Consider the following 15,155-nt stretch of genomic DNA (forward strand, 5'->3'; position numbering starts at 1 on the left):
AACTAGAATGATAAACCTTACGGTGAGCAAATACTTTGTAGCAAAAACTTCATTTGGAACTAAAACCAATACAAGTCCTTTGCACCTCTGAGCTATTCGAATTTTATCCATAGACTTGGTTGGGTATGTAACAGTCCAAAAATAAATATCTAGTTAACTGTCCTAATTAGCATTAAATTTAAATCAGAGTGGCACTTACCTGTGGTAGAAGTAGGCTTACCGCAACAAGGTTTTGGGGACGACTCTCCACCCAACCGTAGGCTCAATTATGCAACGTCTTGCTACAACTGGCCACCCCCGAGCCCTCAATCAACATACTACTACCAGTGACTCCTAGGTCTTAGTATACCATTCTCCCAAGAGAATGAAACACAGAATCTCGGAAAGATGGAATGCAAGAATTCCTCTCATCTTCCTCACCATCTATTAAATAGAACAACATTGGAAGGGGAACCACATGCACACACTCCATGTGTCTACATGCAACTTTCTTTTGATTTTTAGCTTTCTTGTTTTATTTCTTTACTTTTCTTTTGATTTTTTTAGCTTTCTTGTTTTATTTCCTTCTTTTTGATAGTTTTCTTGTTTTTATTTTTATTTATTCTAATTTGGAGTTTTAGTATGGTTATTACTATTTTTATTTTTATTATTTCTATTTATTTTCTTGTATATTTTTAAATTCATTTATTATTTATGATTTATTATTTTTATTATTTATTATTAAGTGATTTATTATTTATTATTTATATTATTATTATTTATTTGTATTATTTATTATTTTTATTATTTATTATTTATTATTATATTATTATATTATTATTTTTATTATTTATTATGTATTATTAAGGGAAGGGATATTACATACTCTCCCCCTTTAAGGAACTTCGTCCCGAAGTTATGTTGAATTATGTATTATGTATTGTTTTTATTATTTATTATTTATTATTTTATTTACTTCCTGTTTCCAACACCCTCTGCTGAACTAGTATAACCAGCAGGCATCGAAAGTCCCCAACACCCCGGGAAATCTCAAGGAATCTCTGTCCTTTTTCCCACTTTCGGCACTAGGCTAAGCCTGACCCGGTCTGTATCCTAGTCCAAGGCTGGCCCCAAGGCTCGTGCCTGACTCAGACCTCATCTGCCCCAAGGCAGGCATCCGATCCGGTACTCAATGACCCCGGGCATCTGGCAAGGCTAGCCCACTTCCTCCACAACTACTAAGGCGCACAACCCCAGGCATCGAAGTCCTTTACATCCCTTCCAGACTTCGGCATCCCAATCCAATAACAGGCACCAAGCCTAGAACATCAGGCACTTGGCCTCCTCAAGATGGTCCCATAGCTCTTCTAGAGCTATCCATCAAGAGCTATACACAAGACAAAGGAACCACTGGCATATGTAGTGTTGATTGAGTTTGTCCCCAGCCCATATGGTGTTACTTATTCTCCCTCGTGCGTATGGGCTCGCACAAGATCATCAAATAAACCGGCCCTCTCGGCCCATTTGTGGAGTCCTGTGAATCATCACACCTCAACATGCAACCAATGCATTAGCTATACCATCATAGTATCATAGAAAATAATCCACATGCCAAGTCTTGCATGTCATCATGTGACATTCATCATTGTTAATCGTAACATTATGACTAATAACGAACTACATGCTCATGCATGTCATAAATTTTTACGGAACTATCACATGCTTCACCTCATGAAATACCATCAACATATTTGCAATAAAAATATATCATGACTTGATGATTGTTTTTGAACGTGGACAAAAGCTCTCTGCTCTGATGCAAATCACAGCCAAGCGCTGTCAAACCCTAGCCAGTAGCCACCCCTGACTGCTCTCACTGTAGCCGCCGCCGCACCTCTGTTGGTCGCCTGCAATGGAAATGGCGGTAGGAGGGGAGAGCTCCACCTCCCCTCCAAAAAACTCCACAAGCTCTGACAAATCTCAGTTCGTTCAGCCTCAGTACCCCTCTGGCGCAGGCCCAGACGTAGGACAGGACGGACATCAGACGAATGAAGCAAAGCATCATACGGCTCCGACAGAAGAAGACAATACAGACAAAGAGATACACAACAAAGCTAAGGCGTCTCAGCCAAAGGTAACCTCGGCCACTTGTATCCCAAAAGCTGCCGAACCCATCAAGGTTGAACTGCCTAGCCACCGCATCAATGGTGAGATCCAGTACATGCAAGATCACGCACTAATCGGAAAGTTTCTAGGCTTCTGGCCTACGGAAAAAGCCTTACAAGGTTGGATAGCTTCCAAATGGAAGCCCAAAGGACAAATTACTTTGCAACTAGGTCCAAAAGGCTTTTTCACAGCAATCTTTCACTGTGTGGAGGACAGAGTGCGGATATTCGAAGGAGGCCCATACTTCTTCAACTCTTCAGGCCTCTATCTCACAGAATGGAAACCAAGATTCAATCCCGACAAGGAAGATTTCAGCTGGGCTCTAGTCTGGATCAGGATGTACTCCCTCCCAGCGGAGTACTAGAAAGAAGAAACGCTGGCGGATATAGGCAACAAACTTGGCACCTTCATCCGAGTCGCGACTGAAACAAAAACTCGCAAATATACCTCATATGCCAGGATCTGCGTCCAAATGCATCTGACCAAAGCTCTAGCTGATACGGTAAGACTCTATCACGATGATTATGAATGGACACAACCTTTAGATTATGAGCATATTCCCTTCTGCTGTCGCAAGTGTCATGAGCATGGCCATCTCTTCCGTGACTGTCCATTAAACTCTCAGTCCAAAGCAGCTGCTGCTGTCTCTGATAAAGACTCCGAAGGTTTCATCAAAATTCCCAACCGTCGTAGGCATGCCAAAAAGAATCAGCAAGTCATGGACAACGCTCTCAAAACTGACTCCCAAAACAGATTCTCTGTTCTTGCAACGCACAACAAGCAAGATCATCCCAGTTCTGAACCCCCGCGCAATACCTCTTCGCCCTCTTACTCCCTCATTCCCTCAGACCCCTTGCAGCCCTCTGATCTTGCTCTTTCGAATCCCATTCCAAACCCTTCTTTGGAGAAAGGAAAATCGGTGTCAAGTCTCAGTCCCTTCTCCTTCTCCCAAGAGAAACCTTCAGTGGACAATAAGCAGCAAGACTATGATATGGAGACAGATGTTACTCTGGCTCTCAGTCTTCAGCAGGAAGAGGATGAGGAAGAACTAGGGGATACCACTGTCATGGAAGAAGATCAGGCGGATGTTAGCATAGATGGTCTAGATATCTTCACACTTGAAACGGCATGCAAACAGAGAGAATACAACTCTATTCAACCCTGGCAAATAGACAAGCTGGAAGGAGTCTTAGCCAAGGTGCAGCATCATAAAAGCCTTGGCATACAAGGAGGCAGCCTATGGGACGGAAAAAAGATGCTCAAAGACCCTAAGAAATGAGGAAGAAAGACAGACCTTCAAAGAACCATAGCATTAGGTGAAATACTTATGGAGTCGGGGCGATTCCCTAAGCTGACAAAGTTCTACAAACCCAAATCTCAGTTTACATGAAGTTAATATCCTGGAATGTGAGAGGACTCAACAGCCCCTCAAAACATAGAATGATCAAAAACTTGATTCAACAAGAAAAACCAACCATAGTTTTTCTGCAAGAAACAAAAAGCAGCACTGAAGCTATTGAAAGAATACGCGGCAAAGTCTGGGCAGGAAGCAGCGCCATCTCAGTAGACGCCTCTGGAGCCTCAGGCGGTTTAGCCATTTTGTGGAACCCGCAAATCATCACACTATATGACTTCCATGCCACTCTCCATCTTATTCAAGCCTCCTTCCACCTCATTGGCACCGGAATCCATGGGCATCTCACAAATGTATATTTTCCTCAGACAATTCAGCAAAAACTAGAACTGCTGGAAACGATCTCTATCCTCAATGAAAACAGGCAATTCCCGCTCTGGATTGGTGGCGGCGACTTCAACATAATAACATCCATGGCAGAGAAGCAGGGAGGTAGAATCAGGCTCGACAGTGACAGCGAGGGCCTCAAAGAATTCATTCAAAACAATCATCTTATGGACATACCAACCTCTAATGGAATTTTCACTTGGACTAACAAGCGTCGAGGTATTCATCACATTGCCTCCAGGCTTGATAGATTCCTTCTTTCTGACAATGCAATCCACCTGGGAGGGGATTTCAATGCTTCCATCATCCCCCAAAGTGGATCTGATCACTGGCCAATTTTGCTACAATGGTCCAGGCCAGGTAACCGCTGCAACAGACCTTTCAGATTCGAAGCATTCTGGCTAACAAATGCCACTTTCAAGACGGTAGTCAGCGATGCATGGGCAGCTTACATTCCGCCAGAGGGAGCCAAAATGTATCAATTCCAACAAAAATTAAAAAATCTGAAACATGTCCTCAAAGTGTGGAATCGCACAAATTTTGGCAACATTCAGGAGAAGCGCTCACAATTGGAATAGCAAATGCACATACTTCAACAAAATCTCATCCTTGAAGGTAGATCAGAAGAACAAGCACAGCAGGAACAGATACTCTGGAATTAAATCGAGGAACGCGGGAAACAAGAGGAAACACTCTGGCGGCAAAAATCTAGAATCAACTGGCTCAAAGAGGGAGAGAAGAATACAAAATTCTTCCACAAAGCCACCATTCAAAGGCGAATGCACAATAATATCACGTTCATCAACAACCAACAAGGCGAAAGAATTGAGGAACATGAGGACATGGAAAAGGAATTCACAGGGTATTTCAAGGAAATTTTAACGGAACCCATTGAGAACAGGGATGCAGCAATCAGAGCCATCACGCAGCATATTCCAAGCATCATAACTGAGGATCACAATAACAGATTACTCCAGCCCACAACCTTGCAGGAAGTTGAAGAAGCCATGGCTCAACTCAAAGATGGAAAAGCGCCTGGGCCTGATGGCTTTACAGCCAATTTCTTCCATGAATTCTGGGAACTCATCAAAACTGAGGTATGGGCCCTCGTTGAAGAATCCAGAAGCATGCACTGGGTCCTCCCAGCCCTCAATACCACCTTCATAGCACTGGTACCCAAGGGAGGAGAACCCAACAGGCCTGAAAAATACAGACCAATCGCATTATGCAATGTAATTTACAAGCTAATCTCAAAGGTCATCGCAAATAGGCTTAAACCTCTCTTGCCCTTACTCATATCTCCGGAACAAACAGGATATGTGGAAGGACAACAGATCATGGATGGAATCATACTATCAAATGAGGTAATACATTCATTAAAGATTCTCAAGAAACCAGGTATGATCCTAAAACTCGACCTCTCCAAAGCTTTTGATAAGCTAAGTTGGAATTTTATTCACAAAATGCTTTTAGCCTTTGGATTTTGTGCAACCTGGACCAGGTGGATTATGAACCTCATTACCTCTCCAAGCGTCTCTGTTCTTTTGAATGGCTCTCCCTCCTCCCCCTTTCGACCCTCTCGTGGCATTAGGCAAGGGGATCCACTTTCACCTTTTCTCTTTGTTCTAATGGCCGAGGGCCTCAGCAGACTTCTCAAATCAGCCGTTGCCTCTCAAGAGCTTAAAGGTATTTCCATCCATGGTCTCAATCCTCTGTCTCATCAGCAGTTCAATTCACACAACACTGTCTTGTAACCCTAAGCTAGAAGCAGAACAACATTATCAATTGAAATGTCCGCAAGACTGGCCATAGATTAACTCTATTTAGTCATCTTCGGAAGTAATATTCCTTTTAAGTGGATAGAATCATTAAGATGTCACTGCTGGATTGGCTCATGGAATATTGAGGGGGGTATGCCTGAAAGGCATGAAGCCTAAATTCCTAGGGAAAAAGTGCCTAAAACTCGTGATAAAGTTTGGTGTTTCCTTCAAATCTGGAATTAATTCTTGAAATCAGAAAAGCTAAATTGCAAATTGATGATTTAAATTGTCAAATCAGCTCGAAAAAAAAACATAAATCCTTGAAATTCTCCGCCTATTTTTTTTATTCTCAAACTAATTGCCAAACGGCAAGCTTGGTGCCCTACAAATGGCGGATTTTCACTTTAATATCATAACGGCAAGCTTGGTGCCCTACTATGGAATACATAATTTTACCAAGCTGGAAACTGACACGGTTATAGAGCTCAATCTAAGTAGAAACAACTTATGAAGCAGACATGATCATGACCATCCTCAGATGCGGCACTGGAAATTTGAGACACAACTGAATTAAAAGAAAACACACCTAATTTGGCATGAAATCAAATTGCAACAATAATTTCATAAATTCATATGTATCACATGTAGGCAACTCTAATTCTATAAATAATACAACAATAATCTGAATCTTTTCAAATGTTGCTAGACTCCTGGATAAGAAAAGTTGGGAAAAAACCATGACATCTCTTGCATATGAAGTTGATTCGCTTGCTTGCAGACATGAACATCAAATCAAAGTTATTTCTACCTGACTTGCAAACACCAAATACCACAGCCATAGTTTCTTTGGTTCCGGCAAGTGTTAAGGCCTTAGTTAATGTGATATGTCTACAACCCATGTTATGAAAGCCAGCAAACACATTGTAAAATGGTAGAAACATAAATATGGATGGATTGTGGATAAGCTTAATGCAATTTACACCATTTCTATTGGATTTGTGTGGAAATGACTAAAACCTATACAACAAAACTTGAAAATAGAAGGTAATTGAGTTGGCACGCTGGCTGGCCAGTGTTGGTTACGTCATTTGGTCCGACGGGCCACGAGTTCAACTCCCTCGACAACCCATTTCTAAATGCAAATATGAGAATTTCACACAATTTTGATCATGTTTGCACTCACCGTGGCCAAAGCATTGGATTCAGCAATTCTGAACAACAATTGTGTATGGAACGGGCAGGGATAGAGAGGCAGATATCCCACTGTCGTAATTTCAAGGAAAGTGAGGCCGGTAGGTGGTTTCCTGGAGCCTAACGTGGAGCGAAATTAGTTGATGTCCCAAAGAACTTTTAACAGTGCCTGAACCTCAGTCAATTGCTCTGTTTTTTTTGCACGGGATTGTAAATCGGGTGCCTGGATACGTAGCGTTGGGGAAGGGTCGAGCCATGTTAAATGAAAACGTGATCTGACAGCCACGTAGCGTGGTGACTGAAGCTAAGGAAGTCTGCGCGTAAATAAAGGAACAAATTCACTTGAATAAAGACCGTGAGCGCATTCGTGGCAGGAGCCGAGTTCATTAAGGACCGAGATCATTGACTAATTATTGGAAAACAGCAGCAGCAGGTCGGGGTTAGTTGGGAGGACACACCAAAACTGAATAATCATTGGGAGGCGGCTGCGCGTGAAAAATACAAACTGAGACCGAGTCTCTCCTGGCCGAGTACAATCTTCATTATGCAGGCAGCGTTTATTGACAGTCGAGGCACCAAATTCATCTGATTTTATTTGAAGCTGAAGGTTGAGTGTGTGATTGTGGGGGAGCTCTTTGATGTGGAGATGAATGGCGTAATGCACTGGGCAGAGTTTGCTGTCATATTGATACAGAAGTATGCGTGGGCAGATCGTGGCATCATCGTTTCCGACTCTAAACATGCGGCAGCATCAGGTTTCAAGTTTCAACTGTAGAATGAACTCAAGAGTGTAAACCATATACATCATACAATGAGGGCCAAGAATATTTTTTTTCGCGAAGTTTGGAAAATATAAACCCTTGCCAGTGGTCACAAGTTTGGAAATATAAACCCTTGTCGGTGGTCACAATGCATTTACAAGACTTTTGAACGGGTTTGTTCTCATTAAATATTTAATGTTAATGCTATCCCATTCTATACACGTCAATTGTCTCGATCGATCTCGACGACAACGAGTTGCAACAGAAAGATTGGAATATTAACATTTGAGTCAAACCTTAAATTTATATTAAAAAAAAAATATTGACTCCGGATAAACAAAGAGCATCATAGCAAACAACGGTTCAAAATTAAATAGAGCATACCTGAAAATTAGACAGAACAGGAGATTTCACCTTGCTTGAAATCTAGCATTTTCAAAAAGTCATAAATCGAAAACTAATATTTTCAAACCGTCGTGAATCGAAATTTAAAGGTCGGCCTGATTACCTAAAGGAAAGGCCCTCTGTCTTATAGATCCCTCTAATAAGTCTCAAAATATTTGAAGAAATATGTTTTCGCTTCCTACCTATTAAATAATTTCAACCAATAGCTAGCTACTTCAGCGTAAAACATCTCTAACAAAAACAATTTTTTTTTTAAGATGCCCATAGGCCCTAAGGGTTGAGCCAAAGCTCTGATACCATATGTAACAGTCCAAAAATAAATATCTAGTTAACTGTCCTAATTAGCATTAAATTTAAATCAGAGTGGCACTTACCTGTGGTAGAAGTAGGCTTACCGCAACAAGGTTTTGGGGACGACTCTCCACCCAACTGTAGGCTCAATTGTGCAACGTCTTGCTACAACTGGCCACCCCCGAGCCCTCAATCAACATACTACTGCCAGTGACTCCTAGGTCTTAGTATACCATTCTCCCAAGAGAATGAAACACAGAATCTTGGAAAGATGGAATGCAAGAATGCCTCTCATCTTCCTCACCATCTATTAAATAGAACAACATTGAAAGGGGAACCACATGCACACACTCTTCTACATGCAACTTTCTTTTGATTTTTAGCTTTCTTGTTTTATTTCTTTACTTTTCTTTTGATTTTTTTAGCTTTCTTGTTTTATTTCCTTCTTTTTTATAGTTTTCTTGTTTTTATTTTTATTTATTCTAATTTAGAGTTTTAGTATGGTTATTACTATTTTTATTTTTATTATTTTTATTTATTTTCTTGTATATTTTTAAATTCATTTATTATTTATGATTTATTATTTTTATTATTTATTATTAAGTGATTTATTATTTATTATTTATATTATTATTATTTATTTGTATTATTTATTATTTTTATTATTTATTATTATATTATTATATTTTTATTTTTATTATTTATTATGTATTATTAAGGGAAGGGATATTACAGGGTATTCATACTTTTTGTTCAAATTATTATATTTGGAGCTAAGTGTGGTTGTTGGTGGTCCCAATTCTTACACGGTCGACCCTCAGCACTCATGAAACTTGTTTTTGTAACCAACTAACCAACAGATTATGACCCATCTTATTAAAGTTTGTGTCATGGTTCCATGTGGCATGCCATATGACCAAGGTCGGTGAATATCCCATGTCCATGTAACCATTCCCATGCAACCAAGACTCAAGGGTCACTAGTCCTTTCCTTGGTGATTTCATCATGATGTCATTAGGCCATGTGGCATCCTATGAGGGCTACCACATGTCACTTTGTTTCATACTTTTCACCAACCAAAGTGTGTCAAATCACCATGCCACATGGAAACCTCTGGTGGCACCATGTCATCATGCTAATGTCAAATGGTTGAGGTGTCATGTTGACTATGTGAGAGTGTCATGATCCATTAATCGATAGGTCCACATCGTCATTAAACATGATATTACCATGTGTCATTATATGGTTGGTCTTATGGGACTAATTAAACATCATTCATCTCCAAATTCATTTGGTCGTTTCCCTGTTAGGGGAATCATTAATTGACCCAAGACATGCATGACATTTAACAACATTAACTAGTACACAACTTTGTGTTTCCATGCCCATCAAATTCTCTATCCAATGGTGGATCTAGCCTAAACTTGCCCACTATTTAACACATTAAATTTTTTGGTTTTGGCCCTAAAGTTTATTCCCTCAATTAATATTGAAACTTCAATTGGCCATAAATTATCAATCAGGAGGATTTTTTCTGAGTAGGATATAATTTTAGAAAGCTATCGATGAGCTCTACGCGACCACATTATTTGTACGTTCTTTATAGCATAATAATTTCATTAAAACCAAAAAAAAAATCAAGCATCCATTGTCAGGTCCCTATAATACTAGTATATTCCCCTTATTGTTATTGTTAGTGTAGCGCCCTATTGTTATTGTTGTGCCTGTGTATCCCCCATGTTGTTATTATTGTGCCCCATAGAAGCCCACTATTGTTATCGTTGTGCCCTTACATTATTATTGATATGTAGGATCTGATTATATTGTGACCACTTAGACCCCTACATATACCAAGGAGGTCTTATCATTTGTAAAATCCAAGAATTGTTCATTTATGTAATTTAAAGGAGGTTTCCCCCTCGAAGAGGATAATTTCTAAGTCATTGATCAATCTTTTCTGTTGTTTTGTGATTTGGTTGCATAACATTTGGTATCAGAGATTTGGATTCTAGGGTTTCACTTCTTCAAACAGGTCCTCACTGAATTTTCGTTATAACATTTTTTATAAGAGGCTCCAAAAGCTAAAATTGAAACCACGTAGAACCAAAATATTTTTTAACATTGTGCATGAATTTAAGACTTTGGTTCAGTATATTTTTAGAGATATGATCTGCGGAAGTTAGGGTTTTTGTAGGCTCTAGAATTTAATCTCAAACAGGCGACCTATGGAAAATCATCATAACTTTCTCTCTGAGCATCAGATTTGAATTTCGTAATAAATGATTAAAATTTCACAAACTGTAGTTTTTTTTTATCATTTTCATAGTTGAAGATTGAAATAGTGACATGTTGCACTATGTACAAGTTCGCTCTACTGAACCAGTCGATAATCAGGTCATCGTGGGAGATTTGGCATAACTCTTTATTGAAGAATCCAATATTGGTATGACTTGTGGGGTTGGAAACAAAATTCATAGGTCTACCATAGATCAAAATTTTAGACCAGGGAGATCCAAAATCACATAGATACAACAGTTTCAATATCGAGCTCCTAAAAAGCACGAAAAATGTGTGTATTTTTTAATTTTGCATAACTTTTGTTTGAAAAGAAGTTTGAAGTGATTCAAAGGACATATTGAAGCATAGATATCAATATTTGGGTTTAAAATTCCTCCCAAAAAAAGGAATTATACACCCACTAAGCCCTCAGAAAGGTCTACTATGATGCATGAAGAGGAAGAATTGCAACATGATATATCAAAGTTACGGGACCAAGTGCAACAAATTTCTCTCTCACAAAGAGAAACCAAAGATGACATGGATGGCTTAAAATGGGACATGGATGGTATAAAAGGAAGATGGAGGTTTTTAAAATAAACATGGATGCGATGAATGTCAAGTTTGAAGGGTATACAAAGTTGTTGCAAGAAAGGCTTCCCGGTGGTGACAAGGTAATCCATGAAAATCATGATGAGGACAAAATGAATATGAATTATGATTTTAGAGACTCCAATGTGGGGTTTCAGAACCACCACATTCCAAATATAGATATGAGGAAGTTTGATGGTAAGGATCTGGTAACATGGATACTACATATGGAGAAATATTTTGATCTACAGGATGTGCAACCCTCACAAAAGGTACATATTGCATCTTTATATTTAGAACTCAATCAGTTTGTATGGTATAGATGGCTTTTTTCTCTTAAACCACTTGTCACCTGGTCAATTTGTATGAAGGCAATGATAGCATATAATGAATATACAAAGAGCAACGCCTTCTTTATCCAATTGATAAATCTCAAACAAAAGGGTTCAATGACGGAACACATTGAAGACTTCCAAAAATTGAATATTAGGGTAACCGGTATTCCAGGATTGTTGTCTTCATAGGGACTTTAAAATATAACATCCAACATGAGGTTTTCCTTTGGGAACCTAATGCATTGGAGAAGGTATTCAAGGTGGCAAGAAAAGTTGAAAGAAAAATTATGGCAACAAGGAAATCTACCACTCACAACTATAAAGATGGAAGTGTTGTTCTCCTAGTCTTCCACAACCTACAAGGTTGACATCATAAAAAATGGACGAAAAAAGAGAAAAAGGATTTTTTTACAGTTGTGATAACAAATACACTTAAGGTCATAAATTTGCTGAGAATAAATTGTTCTAATTAGATTGTGAAGAGGAGGAAGAAAAGGAACAAGAAACATCAAAAGAGGAGGATATACACCAGGAACCAACCCCAGAGAAAGAAGAAATGAATTCGGCCATATATTATAATGCATTGGAAGGAATTACCACTCCTCAAACTCTCAAGATAAAAGGATATATCAAGAAGAAAAAAGGTAATAGTTTTGATTGTTTTTGGTAGTACCCATAATTTTATTCAAAGATAGCGAAGGAATTGAATTTCTTCCTATATCCAGCACTAGAGTTTCAAGTGATGGTTGCAAATGGAGGAATTATAAATTACTCTGGAAAGTTCTATAATATTAGGATAACCATGGGGTAATATGTATTGGATAGTCCAATGCTTTCCATTCTAATTGTTGATATTATACTAGGAGTCCAATGATTTTAATCTTCGGGAATGATAGCTTTTAATTTTCAAGAAAGTTTCTTGAAATATTTTTGGGAAGGAAAGGAATTTGAATTAAGGGGTATCATAGGGAAACCGGGAAAGATAATTAGCTCTAATGATATGAAAAATTTTCTAAAGAAAGGATAACAGGGCATCATTGCACAATTATGCTCACTAGAGGTTCAAACATCGAAATCATCTATTTCTCCAGATCTCCAAAAATCCTTGGACAATCATTCCAAGGTATTTGAGACTCCCAAAGGTATCCCACCTATTCATGATCAGGATCATGTTATTCATTTGATTCCAAGAAGTGTTCCTCCAAATATCGGTCCTTATAGATATCCATAAGGCCAAAAGAGTGAAATTGAACGTATGGTTGCAGAAATGCTAGAGGCTAGTATAATTCAACTTAGTCAAAGTTCTTCTCTGCTCCAATAGTATTGGTGCACAAGAAGGATGGATCATGGTGTATGTGTATGGATTATAAGGAGCTCAACAAGCTCACTGTTAAAGAGAAATCTCCCATTCTTGTCATTGATGAATTGTTGGATGAATTACATGGAGAAATTTGTTTCACCAAGTTGGATCTTCGTTGAGGATATCATCAAATTAGAATGTAGACTGAAGACATTTCAAAAACAGCATTTAGAACTCATGAGGGTCATTATGAATTTTTGGTCATGCCTTTTGGCCTTACTAATGCACCTTCCACATTTCAAGGTTTGATGGAATTTTAAACCCTTCCTTAGAAAATTTGTGTTAGTAATTTTTGATGATATACTAATCTATAGAAAGTCTTGGAAGGATCATGGTCAACATGTTGACAAGGTGCTCAAAATATTGGAGGAGACAAAATTATATACAAAAACCTCCAAATGTTTCTTTGTAGTAGAGGGGGTGGAATATTTGGGTGATATTGTATCTCATGAGGGTGTTAAGGTAGACCATAACAAAATTAAAGCCATTAAGGAATGGAAAATCCCCACAAATATAAAGCATCTTCAAGGATTTCTTGGGTTGACAAGGTATTATCACAAGTTTGTTAACAACTATGGGAGAATAGCATCGCCTCTAACAACATTACCGAAGAAAGATGCATTTTCTTGGAATCTAGAAGCAATTAAGACCTTTGAGCATCTTAAAGATGCAATGTGCCAAGCACCAGTCTTAGCTACGCCAGACTTCATGAAAACATTTATTATGGAATGTGATGCCTCAAGAAATGGAGTTGGTGTTGTTTTAATGCAAGAAGGAAGACCCATTGCTTTTTAAAGTTGTTCAATCAAGGAAATTATTTACACAAACCTGATTATGAGAAGGAAATGTTGGAAATACTACGTGCACTAAAGCAATGGAGAGCTTACCTAATGGGAAGACACTTCAAGGTAAAAATAGATCATGATAGTCTTAAATACTTTTTGGAAAAAATATTATATTCAGAAGAGTAGCAAAAATGGGTCACAAAGATGTTGGATTATGACTCTAAAATCATCCACAAAAAAGGGAAGCAAAATATTGTTGCAAATGCAATCTCAAGAAAGGATGAGGATGTGGAAGCATTGTTTTATGTCATTTCTATTATCCAACCTAATGATGCAGGAGCATCCGGACTTAGCCAACAATGTGATTGTATGTTCACATGTTGTGGCTAACAAGAGATGAATTTCATTGACCTGAGTGGTCAAAAATCAGTTTTAGTAGAGAGGGTTGGGTCTCTCGAAAATGATCTTTACTTCATTATTGTAATAATTAGAATATTGTATTATTTTTAGACTAAGGGATAAGTTGTTAGCATAGGTGTGTAACAAAGCTTGAAAATAGAGATTTAATTGTTAGATTGATTAAAATAGAGATCGAGTTGTTAATGCAGTTAGGATAGGATTTGATTCATAAAGGAGAAAAAGAATGTAATGATAAGATTGGGTGATTGAGAACAGAGTGGGTAAGAGAGAGTTTTGAGTGATAGAGATAGGTTTGGAGATTGAATAGAGGTCAAAAAACTGTTGTAATCAAGCTAAGAGGGCAGGACTCTATAATTTACATTTTGTTGAATAAATGATCAAGTGTGGTGTTGCGTGTTAATCTGGTACAGAAATTCATTTATATCTATGTTATCGGCGTTCTGGACTTAATCGGATATTTTCCTATGTTTTAATGCTTTATTTATAAATCATAGCATTTATGTGTTTTATCGTTAATCGTTGTTGATTCGTGTTTAAGGTTAATATTTTGGTTAAAGTGTTAAACCTTCCTTAAAGTGTCTTTCTTAAAGTTAAGTAATAAACACGTGGGTTGTATTTGATGAGCGGGAAGCGGTATCTCGCACACCCAAAAGGTGGTAAGTAGTATTGTTCCAAGACCGTGTGATTAGCCTTAGCACTTGACATGTATCAAACGGAGGAAAGAGAAAATAACTCTTCTCGCGTGCTTCTGATTTGATAAAGACCGTGCTAGAGTCCACGCGAGATTGTGCAACGATCGTTGGATCAAGCAGGGTCAATCGACGGTGGTGATCATCCGACAAGTTAGCACATGATACAATGCGATAGCCTTTGGATCTGAAGGAGTGAAACCAACGGCGCATATTGAAGCGCTCGACCATAGGAATAATTAAAACAGGACCGACAGTGATTAGTTGGAAAAGAAGAACCCTCACGGAAAAGAAAGCCACGTACAAAATTCGTTTAAGCAAAGCTGATTGGTTATAAATTTAACCATTGGTCTATTATCTGACTACAACCTCATTTCGTCAACCTCCTGCATCATTTTGGTATC

The sequence above is a fragment of the Pinus tabuliformis genome, chromosome 5_2, assembly GCF_031772625.1.
Source record: "Pinus tabuliformis cultivar Carrire ecotype Pingquan chromosome 5_2, CPIR1, whole genome shotgun sequence".
Lineage (NCBI taxonomy): Eukaryota > Viridiplantae > Streptophyta > Pinopsida > Pinales > Pinaceae > Pinus > Pinus tabuliformis.